The sequence below is a fragment of the Herpailurus yagouaroundi genome, unplaced genomic scaffold (genome assembly GCF_014898765.1).
Source record: "Herpailurus yagouaroundi ecotype Mexico unplaced genomic scaffold, PumYag 192, whole genome shotgun sequence".
NCBI classification, from domain to species: Eukaryota; Metazoa; Chordata; class Mammalia; order Carnivora; family Felidae; genus Herpailurus; species Herpailurus yagouaroundi.
The window spans coordinates 23,537,204-23,557,120 of record NW_024412423.1 but is presented as its reverse complement, the minus strand read 5'-3'; the positions used below and the strand labels follow the sequence as shown (position 1 = coordinate 23,557,120).

General features: G+C 44.1%; 1 long non-coding RNA gene across 1 annotated transcript in view; it reads right to left on the bottom strand.

Annotated features, from left to right (window-relative positions):
• Window positions 1–4,778: 4,778 nt before the first annotated feature.
• Window positions 4,779–19,917, bottom strand: part of LOC121010886 (uncharacterized) — a 29,035-nt gene continuing 13,896 nt past the window's right edge. The window contains exons 2-3 of the long non-coding RNA XR_005781405.1: window positions 13,622–13,670; window positions 4,779–5,157 (exon numbers count right to left, since the gene is read on the bottom strand). This is a non-coding gene — a long non-coding RNA (uncharacterized LOC121010886). The remainder of the gene's footprint in view (window positions 5,158–13,621; window positions 13,671–19,917) is intronic.

Here is a 19,917-nt window from a genome sequence, read left to right as displayed (position 1 = left end):
GTCCGACTTCGGCTCAGGTCATGATCTCACAGTCCATGAGTTCGAGCCCTGCGTCGGGCTCTGGGCTGACAGCTCAGAGCCTGGAGCCCGTTTCAGATTCTGTGTCTCCCTCTCTCTGACCCTCCCCCATTCATGCTCTGTCTCTCTCGGTCTCAAAAATAAATAAACGTTTAAAAAAATTAAAAAAAAATATAATATCAGGGATGTAAATACAAAAAAAAAAAACTTTGAAAGGAAAAAATAATGACATCAAGTGTTAGCGAGGAGGTAAAAGGGTACTTTCACACACTGCGGATACAAGTGAAAATTTGTAAAGTCAATCCGGACAGCCTTTTAGATAGATTTGTTAAACAAAAAGTGTACATATGATTTCATTCTTGAGTGATTACCCCAGGGGAAAAAAAAACTTGCATGTGAACACAAGAAATGCACATAAGGATATTTATCAACACATTTTTTATAAGAGTGAAAAACTGGAAAAAACTTGGACATCCACCCACGGGGAAATGATCAAATGAGTTACGACAGGTGTGTCTGGATAGACCAGGTGGGGGGGAGACAACAGTGCAATCTTGATGCCTTAAGGAAATAGAAACGGCTTCTCTCTCACTGACATTGTATGCCCGACACACTTTTGCTGCGGATTCAGCTCTGTGGCACCCTGAGATCCAGGTAGAACCATGTGGTAGCTGCTAGCCACATGTGGCCACTAAGCGCTGGGGACGTGGCTGGTTGGAACAGATATACACTGTAAGTGTAAATTACACACTGTGTTTCAAAGGCTGAGGATCAAAAATGTCAAATATCTCAATTAATTTCAATCTTGATTGCATGTTAAAATGAGAACGTTTACATATACTGGGTAAAAAAATTTTATTACCAAGTTAATTTTACTTGATTTTTAAATTTTAAAAAAATGTGGCTTCTAGAACGTTTAAAATTATAGACCAGCTTTTACTATATTTTTATTGGACAGAGCTGGTCTAAAACATCCCTAGTTCCCAAGGCAAAGGAAGAGAGATGGTGAGGCTCTCCTTGGCTCTTAAAAAGCTTTTGCATGGAAGTGACACGTGGGAATTTAATTTAAATGCCCTTGCTCAAAGGAAATTATGCTGGCACACCTGAGTTAAATCGAGTGAGGAACTACAATGCTGTCAGGTCCCCAGAAAAGAGCGACAACTAAGATACTGGGAAACGGCCCTCCACGGACCATGCTGCGAAACACCTTGCAGGGGTTAAAATACTAGGGTACGTGAGCTGACATACAGAGTCCAAAAAATATTGCTGAGTACACAAGCAAGTTGTTTAGCCATGCACACTGTATCATACCGTTTATAAAATACACATACCCACGTGGGCAGAACAAAACTGCATACTTTATGAGGGCATATATCATTCAGGTAACTATGCATAGAAAAACGTCTGGAAGGATCCATACCAAACTTAAACCAACGGTCACCTCTTCAGGGGGAAGGGTAGCGTTACCTGTAATGTTTGAATATTTAGACCTCAGGAATGTGCTCCTCTGTGGGTTGGAGGTCTTCTGTTTGCCCCTCCAGAATGTCCCTCTAGCCTTGTCCACCTGTCCGTCCTGTGCTTGGGGAGGCCAACCGCCCTGAGGGGTGACCACTCTCCCTGGTTTCCAGGGGCCTCCAGCAGGAAGAGTGAAGATCAAGGACAAGTATACACACCCATCCCATGCTGTCCCATCACACACTCTTCCTGACGAGGGGCCCTCCCCATGCAGCTCGCTAGCTGGCTGTCTTGGGTCTGAACATTGTTTCTCCCTCACCCCACCCTTAGGCTGTGAATGGCAGTGGCAATGGCAGCCCAGGTTACCGGACCCCTGGGGTCCCCGGCACCCTCACATCCTGCCCATGCCCTCACCAACAGTAACTTTGCTAAGTTCTCTTCAGCTGACACAATTTAAATGTGTCCTCTGCTTTTGTCCTTCTTTTGTCTTTTTGCTGGATTTGGAATACAATGTGTTACTTAAAAAATCAGAAATAAATACAAATCACAGAAGAAAACAGAACCTGGACGGAATTATGACAACAATGTTGAATTTGTTTTGGCGATAGGATTTTTCGCGAGCTACTTTCTGTGACGCTGCACTTCGCTGTAGTTACTTTCTCTATAACAAACGTTGCCTTCGTAATTCACTTTCTAAGTGAAAGTACAAAATGGACAACACCAGTAAACAAAAAAAAAAGGTTACTCTAAAAGTGAATTTATTCAGAACTTGCTGACCGTTGTTTATGGAACTGGGGCTAACAGGGAGTAGGTCCTTTCTTATCTGGCAAAGAACACCCTGCCTCCTTCATAATATCCAGGAGAAAAATCACGACTAGCATTTACTGAAATGCTCATGACAGGCTAAGCACGGTCTTGTTCCCTGCTGCGTGTGACCTTCCTGTGACCCACGGCTAACAGCGCCACTGTTTTCTCTCTCGCGGAGGCAGGACCGCTTTCGGGCTCCCGAGCTGACTCCCATTACACGCCGCCCCACAAAGGCAGACTGGAGCATCACCGTGTGGGAGTTCTGAGTCCATTCCCATGGCCAAGGCATTCCGAGTGTGGCACACTGCTCTGAGACACGCCTGCTAAGTCCCGCAGAGACATTCCTTGGGACACCACGGGGAGATCTTCCAAGGGCCACCGTCGTAAGAATCCCCTCCCCCCACCTCTCGGGGGCCAGGGCACTCACCGCCCACTGCTAACACTTCATTTTTTTTTTTCATTCATTCAAATGACTCCTGGGGCCACGCACCCTTCCATGTGCAGTAAGACAGAGAAATGAGGCGGGTCTTGGAGAGGAATCACTCCCCTCTTTAATCCAGTGTGGGTCGTTCTTGAATTACAATATCAGCAGTATAGCAGGGTAGCAGAGGAGGAGAAAGATGAACGACCAAGGGGAGCTAAGTACTTGACTTAACTGACCTCTCCCCAGGGAGGTCCTCCCTGGGCCAGGGGCAATGTGAGCATCTGTGTGTCCCCTCAGGGAGCAAATAGTAATGTCTGGAGAAGCCCTGTGTTAGGACAAAGGACAGACATTGCTGTTTGGTCTCCTTGGAGCAGTAGGGGGCCTTCGAAGGAATGTCAGCTGCCTAAGACACACAGCCTGGCCTCATGCACGTGCTTGCTCGTCTGGGAAGGGGACAGGGACTGCTTCAGGTGAGATCATTTGATAAAAAGTAGGCTTCTCCTTCCACCTAAGGAAGCCCATTTCAGGTGCACCATTATTTGTGGAGAGTTCTGGTTAGTGGAAGATCTGATTGGCCCCCAAAGCATATGGATTTGATTAGAACCTTCCTGTTATCTTAATTGCACAAATCTCAACTAAGCAAGTCAGGATCTGCTTGGATTGAGGGCACTTTTCCCAAGGAGGAGCCTCAGGAAGCATTGCCTGCTGGGACGGTTACATCTGGGACCTGAGCTCAAATCCAGACCCTCCCGCCCACTGGCTGTGGAGCCATAGGAAAGCAGTGAAGCCGTCTTTTGTGTCCAACGGACATAACAGCCTCCCTCCTGGTGGTAGCCGAGTACACAAAGCAAAGCCTCAATATACACGAGAAGATGTCATTATTAGTGGTGAGAGGGGTATCAATAATTAATCAGCCACAGCAAGTCTCGTGAAATGATTTCCTCATTTGTATCTTGCAGTTCTGCCCCCTCAGACTATTTTCTAAGCTTCTGCAACAGAGCGTGGCTTCCGAGGATGTTTATTTTTTTAATTAAAAAAGTTATTTATATTTTATGGCAAATACACAAAACATAAAATTTACCACTTTGGGCCATTTTTAAAGGGAAGGACTCAGTGGCAGAAGTCCATTCACAGTGCCAGGCAACCATTGCCACAGTTGACTTCCAGAATGTGTTCATCATCCTAGACAGAAACTCTGTACCTGTGAAAGATTAGGTCCTCCTTTTCTCCTCCCCCCAGTCCCCAGTAATCTCTATTCTACTTCCTTTCTCTTTGACTATTCTAGGTACCTCATATGAGTGGTATCACATAATATTTGTCCTGTTGTGTCTGGCTTATTTCACTGAGCACTGGGTTTTCAAGGTTCACGATCCATGTGGGAGCGTCCCAGGATGTTATAAGTCAGGTCAGCGTAAGTGGATTCTACTACCTTTTTTGTACCAGAAGCTGAAGATAAAGCAGTGAAGCTGCCTGACGACCCTGGCCCTGCCTCCCACCCCGCCGGAGCTTAATGTGGCCTCACCCCTATGGTCCATCATCATAGAGGGGGCGGAGGCAGGACACAAGCCCTATTCTGATTACAATCTAGATTCACCACACTCAGCCATGCTGCCTACTAAGTGCCAGACCTTGGTGGTATTTTCTATCTACTCCTCATTCATCGCTTTGGGCTTTAGAGTCAGACAGATGTGAATATGGTTTGAATCTCTAGCTCTGCCACCTGCTGGCCCATCTTCAAATACACACACGAAAAGTATTTGGCACAGTGTCCAGAATATGGTAAGCACTCATCAATATTAGCTGTGCTTTTCTTCATTCATCCAATGCCCATTTTCCAGATGTAACTTCGCAGGCTCCATAAGGACAGCAACCATGCTTGTCTTATTGTCATGACACCTGCACGCCCAAACACGGCATGGCACCTGGCAGTCAGTGTTTACTGAAGGAGAGAGCACAGCCGAGGCCCCAGAGCTGGGCTGTGACTTTGGAGTCTGAACTCGCTCCATGACTGCTCACTGTTTCTCCAGGAACCTCCAGCCACCCCGTGGCAGGGATGGGATGGGGAGGGGGGAGATCAAAAGGTCAACAAACAATGGCCGTGGAATGTGATGCTAGTCACTTCTTTTGACACAGGCAAAAAAAGATGCTGCCTCAGAACTTAGATGAGAAAGAATTCGCGTCACTTGACTTTCGTCCCTGCTTTGATATTGATGAACGAAGGGCTTTCACCTCAGTGCTGCACGTAACACAAGCTCTGCCTTAAGAGAGGAGTAACTTCTGCCATGGTAAGATCAGAAGAAGGAGAAGTGTGAACCAACCCAGAGGTCCAGGAAGGGGTCCAGGTAGGAAGGCGCAGAGAGAAGGTAGCTGATCATCACTCACCAGCTATGCCTCAGCTGTGGTTCTGCTGCGTAGCTCTTGGATCCCGCATTTCAGTGTCTCAGTTTCCTCACCTGTAAGAAGGGAAAAAAATTTTTTTAACGTTTATTTATTTATTTATTTATTTTTAAATTTTTTTATTTTTAAAAAAAAATTTTTTTTCAACGTTTATTTATTTTTGGGACAGAGAGAGACAGAGCATGAACGGGCGAGGGGCAGAGAGAGAGGGAGACACAGAATCGGAAACAGGCTCCAAGCCATCAGCCCAGAGCCCGACGCGGGGCTCGAACTCACGGACCGCGAGATCGTGACCTGGCTGAAGTCGGACGCTTAACCGACTGCGCCACCCAGGCGCTCCTAACGTTTATTTATTTTTGAGACAGAGCATGAATGGGGGAGGGTCAGAGAGAGAGGGAGACACAGAATCTGAAACAGGTTCCGGGCTCTGAGCTGTCAGCACAGAGCCCGACGCGGGGCTGGAACTCACGGACCGCGAGATCATAACCTGAGCCGAAGTCGGACGCTTAAACCGACTGAGCCACGCAGGCGCCCCATAACATTTCTCTTTCTGCCATTCTACATATGTTTTACTCCAATTCTATCAAGCCTGAGGGCTACCTCCTAGATTTGAAGGCAGAAGATTCAAAAGTGGTTGACAAATATGGTGAAGACACACGAATTTTATCTGAGAAGTATTCAAGGATTGCCTGGAGTGTATGCAGCACTGTGCCAGCCCCACGGAGGCTAATAAGTTACCGCCCCTGCCCTTAAGGACACACTGCTCAGCAGTTTTCATTTCACTGTATTTAATGTTTATTTATTTTTGAGAGAGAGAGAGAGAGAGAGAGAGAGAGAGAGAGAGAGAGAGAGAGAGAAACAGAATCCGGAGCAAGCTCCAGGCTCTAAGCTGTCAGCACAGAACCCGACACGGGGATCAAACCCATGAACCATGAGTTCATGGCCTGAGCTGAAGTCGGACGCTTAACTGACCGAGACACCCAGATGCCCCATTCAGGAGTTTTCATTTTCAAATGAAAAAAATACAGTAACAAAATAAATAAAATTTAAAAAATGAAATGAAAACGCTAACAGCAGAGGTGACTGTGTGACTCCCACATCCTCCCCACAAACTGCCTCCGGGAAAGATAATGAATGTCACTCTGGAGTCACGGCTGCAAATTTTAAAGAACCAACTAACCCAGTAAAGAAGTTTGGGATATGCTGTCAAGCAGCTGAACTTTCTTTGCCCTTTCACGAAAAGGATTTTAATTCCACAAAAAAAGTCATGATGATATAATGGATGACAATTAGGAGCATTAAGATCTGCCACTTAGAGAGCAATAGTGCCCTGAGAGCATCAGATGTGCGCTTTGCAGAGAGAGCTTTGAGACAAGAGCAGGGGACTCAGGCTGGACAGGGCGGCCCGCTACAGGACGCAGGTGCCCTCCCACTTGACTCCACGGGAGTGTCACCACGGGACGCTCACACCAGGCACATCAGGTCCAGCCTTTCCACCTACAAAACCTCCCTTTCCTGACATGGAGTAGGCAGTAAGACCACTGAAAGGAGATGAGCCAATGGAAAGAGAAAACCAGTTTGATATCAGAAAAGATGCACATTCTGATGCGACCCTGATCATTAGATGTGTGCCTTTGAGCAAGTCAGGTAACCATCTGTAGTGTTTCTGTAGACTGCACAGCTTATCAACGGCAGAAATTTTTGTGCTCACAGTGCATGAGGCCGAAAGTCTGAGATCAGAGCTCCTGAGGGCATGAGCGAGGGCCCTCCTCCAGGTGACAGACATCTTGCTATGTCCTTATGTGGTGGGAGTTCTCTGGAGCCTTATTTACAAGGGCACTAATCTCATTCATGAGGGCTCCACCCTTATACCTATCACCTCCCAGAGGCCCCACCTCCTGACACCATGATCCTTGGGTGTTACGGTTTCAACATATCAATTTCAGTAGGACACAAATATTCATACCATAGCAATAATGTTTACGTGGCCTGTCTGTTTTCATCATTTTACTTTAATCTTTCTTCTTCCTTGAATATTAAGGTGTGTCTTTTGTGAGCAGCAAACAGCTTTTGAAAAATTTCTCATCTGTCTGACAATCTTCATCATTTAATTGGGATGTTGAGTTTACACATCATGTGATTGCTGACACATTTGGGCTTAAATCTACTATCTTTCTATGAGTTTGTATTTATCCCATCTATTCTATACTCTTGTTTTCTAATCCTCATTTCTTTTGGAGATACCTATTTTTTATCTTATTTTTTCTCCTGTATTTGCTTGTTAGTTACATATGCTTTTGCTATCCTTCTACTTATCGTCCTAAATGTTAAAATATAGCATAATATTTCCTTATAAAGTGGTATTTTTTTAATGTTTATTTGAGAGAGAAAGATATCATGAGTAGGGGAGGGGCAGAAAGAGAGAGGGAGAGACAGACTCCCAAGCAGGCCCCACGCTGCCAGCACAGAGCCCAACATGACCTCTATTCCACGAACTGCAAGATCATAACCTGAGCCTAAATTACGGGTCAGACGCTCAACTGAGTGAGCCACCCAGGTGCCCCTAAAGTGGTATTTTTTATACTTCCTGGATAATGCAAAGTAATTAGAGAATTTTAACTCCATTTTAACTGTCCTGCCTACTGGATATTGTCGTTATTTTAATATACAGTTTTAGAATATTTCTCTATAATACATATAAAAATAAAATACTGTGTCTTAACACATATATGTGGATATGTGTGTGTGTGCATACTCAAACATATTTAAATCTCATAAAACCATATTATTATTATTGATTAATGCAACCATTTTTAGATTTAACCACATTGTACCTCTCACCTTCCAGTCACTATTATCTCTCCTAGAGTTAACCATTGCTGATTTCATTCACTGTAAATCCATGCTTATTTTGTTTCTTTTTTTTAACTTCATGATTTTTATGGACTTAATACGTATGCTTTTCTATGCCTGGCTTCTTTTACTCAATATTTTTCATAGATATTTTTTTAATGCTCTTGCAACTAATTTTAAACTGCTTATCCCTATGCTGTATAACATTCCATAGTGTGAATATATCACAATTCCTTTGTCCTGCCTTTTTTTTTTTTTTTCTGGACACTTGTCCAGACCCTTTTCCTTTGATTTTTAAAATTAGTTTTATTATGATGTACTTAGGTAGTGATTTTCTTTGTATTTACCTTACTTTGTGTGTGGAGAGCTTCTGGGTGGGATATGTGGTTTGGTTTCTTCCATCAGTTTTGGAAAATTCTCAGCGACTGACATTTCAAATACTGTCTCTGATCCATTCTTTCCCATGTCAGTTTCTGGGACTCAAATGATATGTTTCCTGTGCTCTTTCCTCTGTCTAGCATTATTATTGTCTTTCTCTGCTTCAGTCTTGGTTATCTTCTTCTGATCTTTATTCTGCTTTATTAACTCTCTGTTTAACTTTATCAAATCCGTATTTCAGTTATTTTATTTTCAGTTCTAGAATTTCTATTATATTCTTTTTATGTTTTATAGTTATTTACTCTAAATCTCCATTTGTTTTTTATCTCTGAATCATGGCCCTGCTAAAATCCCCATCTGATAACTCCCCTATCTGGATCTCCCATAGGTCTGTTTCTATTGTCTGGTTGACTTTTTTCTTTTTTGGTCCTATTCTATATTCTTTTAGGTCTGATTAATTTTGACCATGCGGCTTGTATTTAGACAGCGTAGATATCATTTGAGGCTCTGGAGGATGTATGCTCCTCCAGAGAGGATTCCTTATTATTTCTGGCAGGCAGCGAGCTGGGGCAGGTCACCTTAATGCAGTTATGGATTGAACTTCATCCTTTGTGAAGGGAGGCCTAATCCAGTATGAAATCTTTGGGGGAGGGGGTCAAAATGGAAACTCTGGGATATTTACCAGCCAGCCCCCCACCCCTCAGCAAGCTCTGAAATCCAATTTTCCCTCAATTGCAGGAGACTGATAAAATCCCTGCTCAGGCTCTTACCCTCTCTTCTGCTATCTGCTCATCTTTCAGTCTTTGTCACACATTTCCAATCTCCAAATTTTTTGGTGGGGGGAGGGCAGTGAGCTTTGCAAATGCCGGGCACCCCTCTCTGGCTTCCTATCTCTTAGAAACCTTGAATCTGCTAGATTTAATTGTTTCTCTAACTCTCTAACACTTTCAGACACATTATTCTTCCAGTATTTTTTTTTTCAGCCTTTCTAAGTGTGGGAAAAGGATCAGTCTGAAATAACCTACTTTGATATTTCCAGAGGCAGAAATTCACTACTATATGCTTTTATCTTTGCCAAATTGACAGATTAATTGGTACCTCATTATTATCCTATCCCCCTATCTAAGATTAGCACCGCAACAGCGGAGGAATCCACCTTCAAGTGATTGGAAAATTAAATCACTGTGTTTAAAAGTGACCAGAGGTCGTTTTTATATCTGAAAGTACCGCAACAGTGATGAGACCTACCCTTGATTTAACCAATGTGTAGGGGGGGAAACGAATACCCACTAAGCAGATTTGAAAAGGCAGTAGCTGGGAAAGAGTTGTTTCATGATCATACCCTGCTAAATTATGCTCATTCGATAAAATGCTTACAATGAGTACAACAATGAGAATCACAAAGACACCACAATTAATATTTTGACAAAATATTCTGCCACTTATGCATTTATTAATTCACCAAATACTGACTGGACACCTAACACGTGCCAAACTCTGCAAAGTACTCAGAGTGGAGTTGTACATGACGAGGAGCTGGTAGTCTTTCCTACACAGTTTGAATTAAGAACTACGGCTCTGGAGGGGCACCTGGGTTGGTCAGTCAGTTGAGTGTCTGACTCTTGATTTTGGCTCAGAACATCATCTCATGGTCATGGGATTGAGCCCCGCATCCGGCTCCACACTGAACGCGGAGTCTGCTTAAGATGGTCCCTCTCCCTCCCCCTCCTTTCCCTGCTTGCGCACACTCTAATTAAAAAAATAAATAAGCACACACAAAAATAACAAATTCTGGTTCTGCAGTCAAAAAAGATGTAATTTTATGTCCTCAGGGACAAGAGAGAAATTAATGTAATTTCAGTAACAAAGAATGTAATTAACGTTATACAATACTATAGTATTATTATACAAGAAGATGAACTTATGCTATCACTGACTGAATGAATGATTCATCCTCCCTGTGCTAGATTATCTCTAATGTTTTTTTCATTGAGTTCTCATAGTTTGTGTTCTATGACCCTATAAAATCTATGGATGGTGGTGAGTGAGAACGCATTTTTAGGTTCAACAAGTTCTTAACACCCTGAGACACTAGAGGGCAGGAAAACCACACCAAAAAAAAAAAAAAAAAAAAAAAAATACACATCCCCTTGTTGGATGATAGCATGGTGAGAAAAGGCTCTTGCTAGCCTGCATACTTTCTTCCTGCCTAGGAGGATCCTGCCCTGACCAGCTGGCATGGATCTTCCTCAGCACTTACATCTCTGACATAGGTCAATTGCATCACTGTTTTCCGGCTCTCAATCCTCTCTGCAAAGACTATTTTCAGGATGGAAATTCATAACCCTTGACTAGAAATAAGATGTAATATTTGAAATTGGGACTATCCTGGGAAATTTCCAATGCGAGGATGTTATAGCCAAAGCCTCTCGAGTCTCTAAGATTAGCACTACAACGGCAGAAGAGTCCACCTTCACTATGAATCTTCTGGTTCACCGAAGTTCACTCGCCTATTGAGTCAGAGTGGAGAAAAGCAAACTGGCATATTGTGTACCTAATACTTGTTCGTGTGAAAGCGATGGAGACGGGGCACAGGATAAAAGCATTTGGGGGATGACCTCACATCTGCTGTGCTGGCAGCAGGCACCCCGGTGATCACAGAGCCGAGGCTGGAAACTTCCGTGTGAGTGTGCAGAAAGAAATCAGCAAACAGAGGCAGGATGGTTCTGGAAAGTGGTAACAGTGGAAAACCGTTCCTTGTCAATTCAAAGAACAGGAAGTACAGGGACAGACTTCAAAGAAAGCAGGAAGGATTTTTATTTAAAACCAAGGGAAATATTCTCCGATTCTGAGGTGTAAGTTACCATGGGCAGAGCCTTACGCTATCGATCAACAGGACACAAGACTAGGGAGGGCCCTGTGACTGCGCATGCCCCAACTGTTCAGTGTATAGGTAAGTAGACTGGGACCCAGTGAGAGGTGGTCTTACACAAACTCTCACAGTGAGCCTCCGACAAGGTCACTCCTATTGCAAGTCTTGGTCCAAGATGTTGATTCCTTAGACTGAAAGTCCAGGCTTAGGGAATAGGTGATTTGGGTTTGACCAACTGGTATCCAATTATCGTTGGCATGGTTCCCAGAATGTGTTGAAGTGGTCCACTCAAAGCTAGGATTAGCCAGTTCTAGCTGGCCATGATTGTGAGACTTGGAAAACCATCATGTTCCCAGAAAATACTTTCAGACAAGAGTCTCTGCTCAGTTGGTCAGTTCCTTGTCTTGGGTATTCCAATCCTTCCATTGCCCAAAAGGTTCAGTGGTCACTGGGAGAGGCTGATGGGCTTATGTGACCACATATCTAACTCTCTGCTTTATTAAAGGATTAATAACTATTTTACCCAACCTGATACTCCTACCTTTCATCTAACCCAAGAGAATCTGATTTTTTCCCTCTTTTATTAGTGAAGATGAGCTTGTCAATTAGTTGAGATCACTCAGAGGGAAATGGAACGGAACTCATGTACACCTTATACTCATTATGAACCAGATAGTCAGAATGCTACTTTGAGCATAGGGCTATATTCAATTCTCACAACAACCTTGTTAGGAAGAGACTTTCATTCCCATTTTACACACGCAGAAACCGAGGTTCAGAAATGTTAAGAAATTGGTCAAGGGTCAAGGAAATTCTAAGCTGCAAAGTCAAAATTCAAAACATGGTGGGTCTCATTCTAAAATTCATTTTCCCTCAGATATAAGGAGAGCCTTAAGTAACTGAGGTACCAGAATATAGGGCGCCCAAACCATGGCAGAGAGAACCAGGAACGAAGGGGTTCCCAGATAGAAAGAGGATCTCTTCAAGTTGGCTGAAGGCTGAGCCCAGGGCCTATGACACAAAGTTAGGAGGACAGGGATGTGCTTTTAAAGTAGAGGCGGCCAATTTAATAATGTCAGACATTAATGTTGCATGACGCTTTGTGCTTTATGAAGCACTTTTATGTGCATTATCTCACTTGTGTCCCACTGCAATTCTGCAAAACAGGAGGAAATGATATTGCTACTGTTAGGTGATGTTTGAATAGATTGTTATGTAATTTGATATAGTTGAATAATTTTTCAGAAGGAAGGAAGGAAGAAGTGCCTGGTCTGTTGTACAGTCTCTCCATGTTCCACAAGGGAAAATTTGGCCTCATGAGGGTCAATTTCACTGCTATAACAGGAGCCAAGGCATTGGTGAAAAAGAGAGGGATCTTGACTGTCCGCCTTGCAGAAGAAACACCACTTTGGACATCGCCCACAGGACCCTCTCTTTTGCCAGGTGTGTGGGCCCTGGGTGTAGTACAGGCATGAAGCCTCCTGCATGTGTCATTCTCATCCATTTATTCATTCAGTTACCCATCCGCAAATGGGCATGGAGCACCTACTAACTGTCTGGCATTATGTTAAGCTTATAAAGAAAATGGCGGGTCAAAACCAGATGTTGTCCCTGCCTCACTGACCTGGGACTTTATCCTTCCTGCCTATCTGTTAAGTGTGTACTCATCTCCAACTGGGGTTTTAACTTTGATTCCCCCAATTACTAATCAAGTACCTTTTCATGTGGGCATCCACTAAAATGCCTTGTGTGAAGGGATGAAATGAACAGGTCTGTATTACTGTTAAGGTCTCTCTGGCTCCAGTATAGAGAATGGACTGAAGGGACTCTGCCAGAACGCTGGTCCAGCAGCCCAACCCTAACAGGAAGGCAGCTCGGGTCAGGGGCAGAGATCAGGCACCAGACTCTACAAGGAATTTAGGAGATAAAATTGAGAGCAGGGTCTTCAAATTCCTCAACATCTGCAGGACTTGAAAAGAAGAAATTAGAATTTCTGGAATTGGAAATTGGAAATCTTGGAATGTCTGAAATCACAGGTTTTTCTTAAAATACTTCCAACATTCTTTATACTCCTGCATCACTCTTATGGTTATCTGAAAAAATCTGTTGCGTACTTAAGAATAAATAGGAAGAATAGGAAATTTTAAATTTCATGGCTTTACAGAGAACGGTAGCTTGTAGCACTATTCAAACACTGGAAAAATGCCAGCAAATGTTATAAGATGGTATTCCAATAATGTAGCATTCAGATCTCCTACCAAGATTAATGATGCTACACAGAATCACATGTCAAAATTGCCAATTTAAGAACTTAATTTGTTTGTAAAACTCATTATTTCTTGGATCATCAGATTTGTATAAAGCATACTATGTGCATAAGCATATTAATGCTCATTTCATTTGTAGGGATGACTCACCATTAGCAGCAGACAGAGCCAGGGACACCACTTATAAACACGGCAACAGCTACAAGAGAAACAGATTAGATTGTAATCATCTGGGTTCCCAGAAATGTCCTCCTTAACCTTTCTCCTTGTCAGCTTCTGCTCTTGCTTGAAGCTTGAAGTCACTGGCTTCTTTCCAACCAGTACCATCTCTGTTACTTGATAAGCTTTACATCTCAAAGGAGATTTGTAATACTTATTTCCCATTTTCCTGACTTCTTGATCAATTTTTCTCAGAACTGGGGATTCAGAAGACTGCAAATTCCCTGAGAAATGCTGTTACCAAATTCTAGAATGCAAGCACGGGGCTTGAGGTAGACTGACATGTTCAACACTCTGGCTGAGAGATGGCTGATAAATCTCAAGCCTGTTTATATCTGTGTTCTCTCCATCCTTCAGACTGGTTAGTCATCATGAGGCAGGTCAACAATGAAGACAGTGAGGTAAATAAATAACCCTACCCTATTATACACAATCAGAACAAAATTTCCCAACAATGAACTCGTAATCCTCTTTGAAAAAGTAATCCACCTTTAGAAAGAGCATGGAACAGACCAAAACACAAATATTCCCCCAAATCTAGGGCTTTTCCCATGGGATCATTGAACCTTGGACTTGGGAAGGAGAGAAGATGGGTCAGATAGAGATACGAACATGATTCCTGTAGGATAATTTTCTCTTAGACATATTACCAGATTATTCATTGATTTCAACCCTGAAACAAAATATTTTGCTCAGTCAATAGCTACTCCTAAAGATCAGGTGGTTATCAAGGATGTGGAGAAAGGGGAATCCTTTTGCATAGTTGGTGGGAACGCTAACTGGTGCAGTCCCTGTGGAAAATTGTACGGAGTTCCTCAAAAAATTAAAAATAGAACTACCCTAGGACCCAGCAACTGCACTACTAGGATTTATTCAAAGGATACAAAAATGCTGACTTGAAGGGGCACATGCACCCCCATGTTTACAGCAGCACTATCAGCAACAGCCAAAGTATGGAAAGAGCCCAAATGTCCATCAACTGATGAATGGATAAAGAAGATGTGGGATATACGTGTATACAATGGAATACCACTCGTCAATCAAAAAGAATGAAATCTTGTCATTTGCCAACAACATGGGTGGAACTAGAGGGTATTATGCTAAGTGAAAGAAGTCAGCCAGAGAAAGGTACATGTAATATGATTTCACTCCTATGTGGAGTTTGAGAACTCCAGATGAACATAGGGGAAGGGAAGGAAAAATGAGATAAAAACAGAGGGAGGCAAACAATAAGAGATTCTTAAATACAGAGAACAAATGGGGCTGCGGGAGGGGAGGTGGGGAGGGGGCTGCGTTAAATGGGTGATGGGCATTGATGAGGGCACTTGTTGGGATGAGCACTGGGTGTCACATGTAAGAGATGAATCACTGGGTTCTACTCCTGAAGCCAAGACCACACAGTATATTAACTAACTTGAATTCAAACCAAAACAATAAATAAAAACTAACACTAAAAATATAATAAAACCATCTTAAGTTTTGAAAAGATTAGGTGGTTGAAAGTGTGAAAGCATGGCTAAGGCATAGTGAAGTATGCATGGTTTTTTAAAAATGTATTTTTATTTATTTATTTATTTTTGAGAGTGTAAGTGAGCAGCAGAGGGGGAGAGAGAGAGAGAGAGACAGAGACTCTTAGGCAGCCTCCACACCCATCACGGAGCCTGACTCGGGGCTCGATCGCAAGAGCCTGAGATCACGACCTGAGCCGAAACCAAGAGTCAGACGCTTCACCTACTGAGCCACCCAGGCACCCTGAAGTATATACATAGTTTACAAGATAAGATCAAGATAAAAAATATTAATACAGAAATAAGATAAATCCATTGAGATTTTTTTTTTTTTTAAAACCGAATTTGATTCTCTCCACTAGCAATAAACAAGATGTGTTAGATCTTAGATCCCTAAGATGCGTTAGAAATTCAGGGGAGGGATGAAAGCAGAGATAGTCTGTCTACTGGCTTATGGCCGTGGCCACCGGCAACATTTCTAACAGCAGTGTCTTCTCCAGACCTGTGACATGTATACTTACCTAGGAACGTATAGTAACTTACAGTGCTGAAATCTACACCTGGGCTGGGAAGACACTTGGCTGTTTGCCACTAAGTAATCAAGACCCCTCTGGGCATTTGGCATGGTCCCTTTTGTTCTGGTGCATTTGTCATAGCTTTCCCCACAGGGAATTATTTCTCAGGGTGTGTAGGAACGGGAAAACTGGGAAGAAAATGAAGATTGCAGAGAGAAGGATACAATGTGCTAGAAGAATCTTAAAGACCCAGAGCTATTTATAGATCTTGAAATAAATGGCCTTCCTTTGATTGGAAGAGGCACTTCTAAAAGAGCTTAAAAAAAAAAAAAAAGGACAAGAGATTGGTGGAAAAGGGGGGAAAATTATCTAAGACCTGTCTGTCTGGTATAATTTTTTCTTAGAAAAAAAAAATCAGAATTGCCACATTATCACATGTACCCAAAGGGAGAAAAAGAAGTTATTTGAAGAGGTGGCAGGTCTTCCAAAAAGGTTTCTTTTTCTTTCTTTTTGGAGGCTACAGATAAAAATCAAGAAACTGACTGAAAATTGGAGAAGAAACGTCTGGCTTGCTGGTGTATTTTAGGGTCAAAGTTTATTTTGCAAAGGCATGTGTGGTTAAAAAAGTCAGATACGAGGTCAGAGTATTCTTAGAAGACATTACATGCCGGGAGAACTGGAAAATACTTGCACAACTGTATCCACTCATTTTTTAAGTATAAATTACTTGACTCCAGTTCAAGCTCATTGTGAGAAATCAATTCAATTAAACAAAAATACAGAATAACAGAAACAGGCAATGAGGAGGTTTCAGAGCCAGATCTTAATCGACTTCATGGCTAGTGGGCATAAAGCAGGTTATCAAAATCTGCCAATCACCCAGGAAATTTAAAGTCATCAAGGGTATTTTAGAGCAGGGATTATCAGCCATGGTTGCCCACTGAAAAGCTTGAAGAACTCATAAAAATGTTTGAGGCCTGGTTTGCAGCAACTTTAATTTGACTGGTCTGGGGTCAAGACTTTTAAATGATCCCCAGATAATTCTGATAGTCAGCCAAGACCAGAAGCCACTGATCTAAGAAGCTAATTAGGGCATCAGACTCCTAGTATCTTTGTGTCCGTTCATTATCTCCTGGGAATCTGAAATCTGGGCTCTTCCCCTGGGCCAAGTTGGGCCAGACAGGGAAGACTTGCTGTGAATGGGGATGTCTCTTCTCCCTCCGGGGCCCTGACCGCTCTTTCCCTTTCTGTCTTCCTCTTTTCTTCTGCTTTTCCTTCTTCTTCGTTTTGCTTTGTCTAGACCTTGCTTTAAAAATTTTGTGAGGGGCGCCTGGGTGGCTCCGACAGTTAAGCGTCTGCCTCATGATTTCTGCTCAGGTCATGATCTCACGGTTCCTGGGAACAAGCCCCGTGCCAGGCTCTGCACTGAGAACACGGAGCCTGCTCGGGATTCTCTCTCTCCCCATCTTTCTCTCTGCCCCTCCCCTGCTCACTCTGAAATAAATAAATAAACAAACAAACAAAATTTTGTGACTCTCAGATGGGCATAAAACAAATGGAACTGTGGCTTTTGCTTCCCAGTCTACAGAGCTGGCTCCATCCAAGGGCATGTTTCATATACTAAAACCTCTTTTTGAAAACCATTTATGTCTTCTGGCTGGGAGTTGCCCTGCAACCCACGGTGGCTCTGGCTGCCAGGCTCCCACCTGAGCTTTAGGCAACCCCGGAACTGTTAACACGTGGCGACACAGGCGTTTAGCCGGAGCTCCTACAACGGCCCTGCTCCGGGATTTCACACTGCTCCATTAATGAAGATGCGGAGTGTGGCATCCTTAGAAGACACGTTCGCCAGCCGGACAACCCATGCAGATACAGTGTATCTGCTTTTGGGCTCTCTGTTCGCATTAAGAGCCCAGGGTCAGCTTGACCTGAAGCAGAACACAGGCAATCGGCCCCACAGGAAAGAATGGTTACTGTTCCTTTCCTGGGAATTTCTTTTTTTTTTTTTTTTTAATTTTTTTTTCCAACGTTTATTTATTTTTGGGACAGAGAGAGACAGAGCATGAACGGGGGAGGGGCAGAGAGAGAGGGAGACACAGAATCGGAAACAGGCTCCAGGCTCCGAGCCATCAGCCCAGAGCCCGACGCGGGGCTCGAACTCACGGAGCGCGAGATCGTGACCTGGCTGAAGTCGGACGCTTAACCGACTGCGCCACCCAGGCGCCCCTTTCCTGGGAATTTCAATCTCTTGCCACCACCTGCAACTCAACCTCGGCCAGGCCTCCACACACAGCGGGAGGGCCGAGGACAAGGGGTGGGGTCTTCTGAGCTCCCACATTCACCACCCCGGGCTGCTGCTTCTTTGTCCTTCCTTTTCTCCCTCCTGCCAAGTGTCACCCTCTCCTACCAGGCTGTGCGTGGGGCAGGGGTGGGGAGAAGGCCACGTGCCCTACGAGCACCAGGCAGGGCAAGTGTGTTTGCTTCTTGATCCTGAGACAAGGGAACCAAATCTCCAGGGCTGCACCATTGAGATTTTTGTGGATTGGACAAAATGAGGAGTAGCATTTGGCTACCGCTGGTCCAGGGCACGGCTGGCTGCGTCTGCCTTGGTTTGGCCTCCAGCCCTCACCTGCCGTTAGGCAGAACCCCTGAAGCCCGTCACTCTGGTGGATCAGCCCACTGGAGTCCCATTTGGGCCCTTTTAAGGCTCAACAGTGTAGAGCCCACCTCCCTGCCTTCTCCACAGGAGGCAGCCATGAGGGAAACGATCAAGGTCAGCATCACCTGCTGCTACCACCAGCCCAGGGCACCCCAAATGCAAGATGATACACGTTAAAGCAAACAAATCCCCTTTGCCATGCCCTTGGGTTGGTTTTGAGCTGACTACTCATTAGCCATCTAGCCTCTGGAGCAGTGGTTGTCCAAGTTCCCAACTCACTTGGGGAACTTGTTATAAATGCAAATCCTCAGGTCTCACCTAGACCTATTAAATCAGCAAACTCTGGGGGGCGCCTGGGTGGCTCAGTCGGTTGAGCATCCGACTTTGGCTCAGGTCATGATCTTGCAACTTGTGGGTTCGAGCCCCACATTGGGCTCTGTGCTGACACCTCAGAGCCTGGAGCCTGCTTCAGATTCTGTGTCTCCCTGTCTCTGCCCCTAACCCACTTGCATTCTGTCTGGCTCTCTCACAAATAAATAAACATTAAAAAAAATTTAAATCAGCAAACTCTGGATGGGTGATTCTGAGAGCCCCTGTTTAGGGGTACTGTGTCAATGTGGTTGGGAACTGATGGGCTTATGAACTCTTGAGCAAATGACCCAAGCTTACCAAGCTTCTGTTTTCTCATCTACACAACGGGAGTATGAAAATTCTGCCCTCACTGGGTTGTTTTGATGTTTACATGGAGTGAAGCATGTCCAGGGCTTAGCAGGTAAAATCCCAATTAACACGAACCCTGGCTTTGATCCTGTGTCACCTTGAATGCCAGCTTTGTTGTTGCCTCTTGTGTTTCTGTCATAGAGTTGCCCTGAAAGCCACATTCAGGGAATGGACCTCACTGCCACCCTGCCTCTGGATGTGTGTCCTACCCTTCCATACTGTTCCTGTTGCTGTTAGGTGTTTCTCTCTCCTGGGCAAGCCCTCTAATGGACACAAGAATGCCCCAGGGTTTTCCTTTTCCAGAGAAAAGGCTCGCAGGGGAAATGGCAGGGTGGATTTTCAACAAGACAAGCCTAGGGGCTCTGGCTAAAATCACAGGGACACTGGTTCCTAACGGTGCCCCTGACAGAACCCCGTAAAGGAGGTGAGATGCTCAAGGGCAGCATAATAAAACCAGCAACAGTACCTACGGACCTACGGGTGAGGACTGCCTATGACAGGACAGATGCTTAGAGATGGGGACAGGGCTTAGGTGACACCCAGCTTGGGGTGGGAAGAAGGCAGAAGAGCTTTTCCAGGAAAACTCAGTCCTCAGAGCTCGATGGCTGGTGGGGACACCAAACAGAAACTTGTGGTGTCATAGAGGCTCCGGGTTTCCAGGATCAAGTGTGTTTGAATTGTGAATCTTAGCTCAGCCACCCACTAGACAAGGTCTGAGTCATGGGGCATGTCATTTCTCTGAGATTTTATTTTCTTCTTCACAAAACAGACAGAATGAGGATTCCATTAAATAAATCGTTGGGGCGCCTGGGTGGCTTGCTCGGT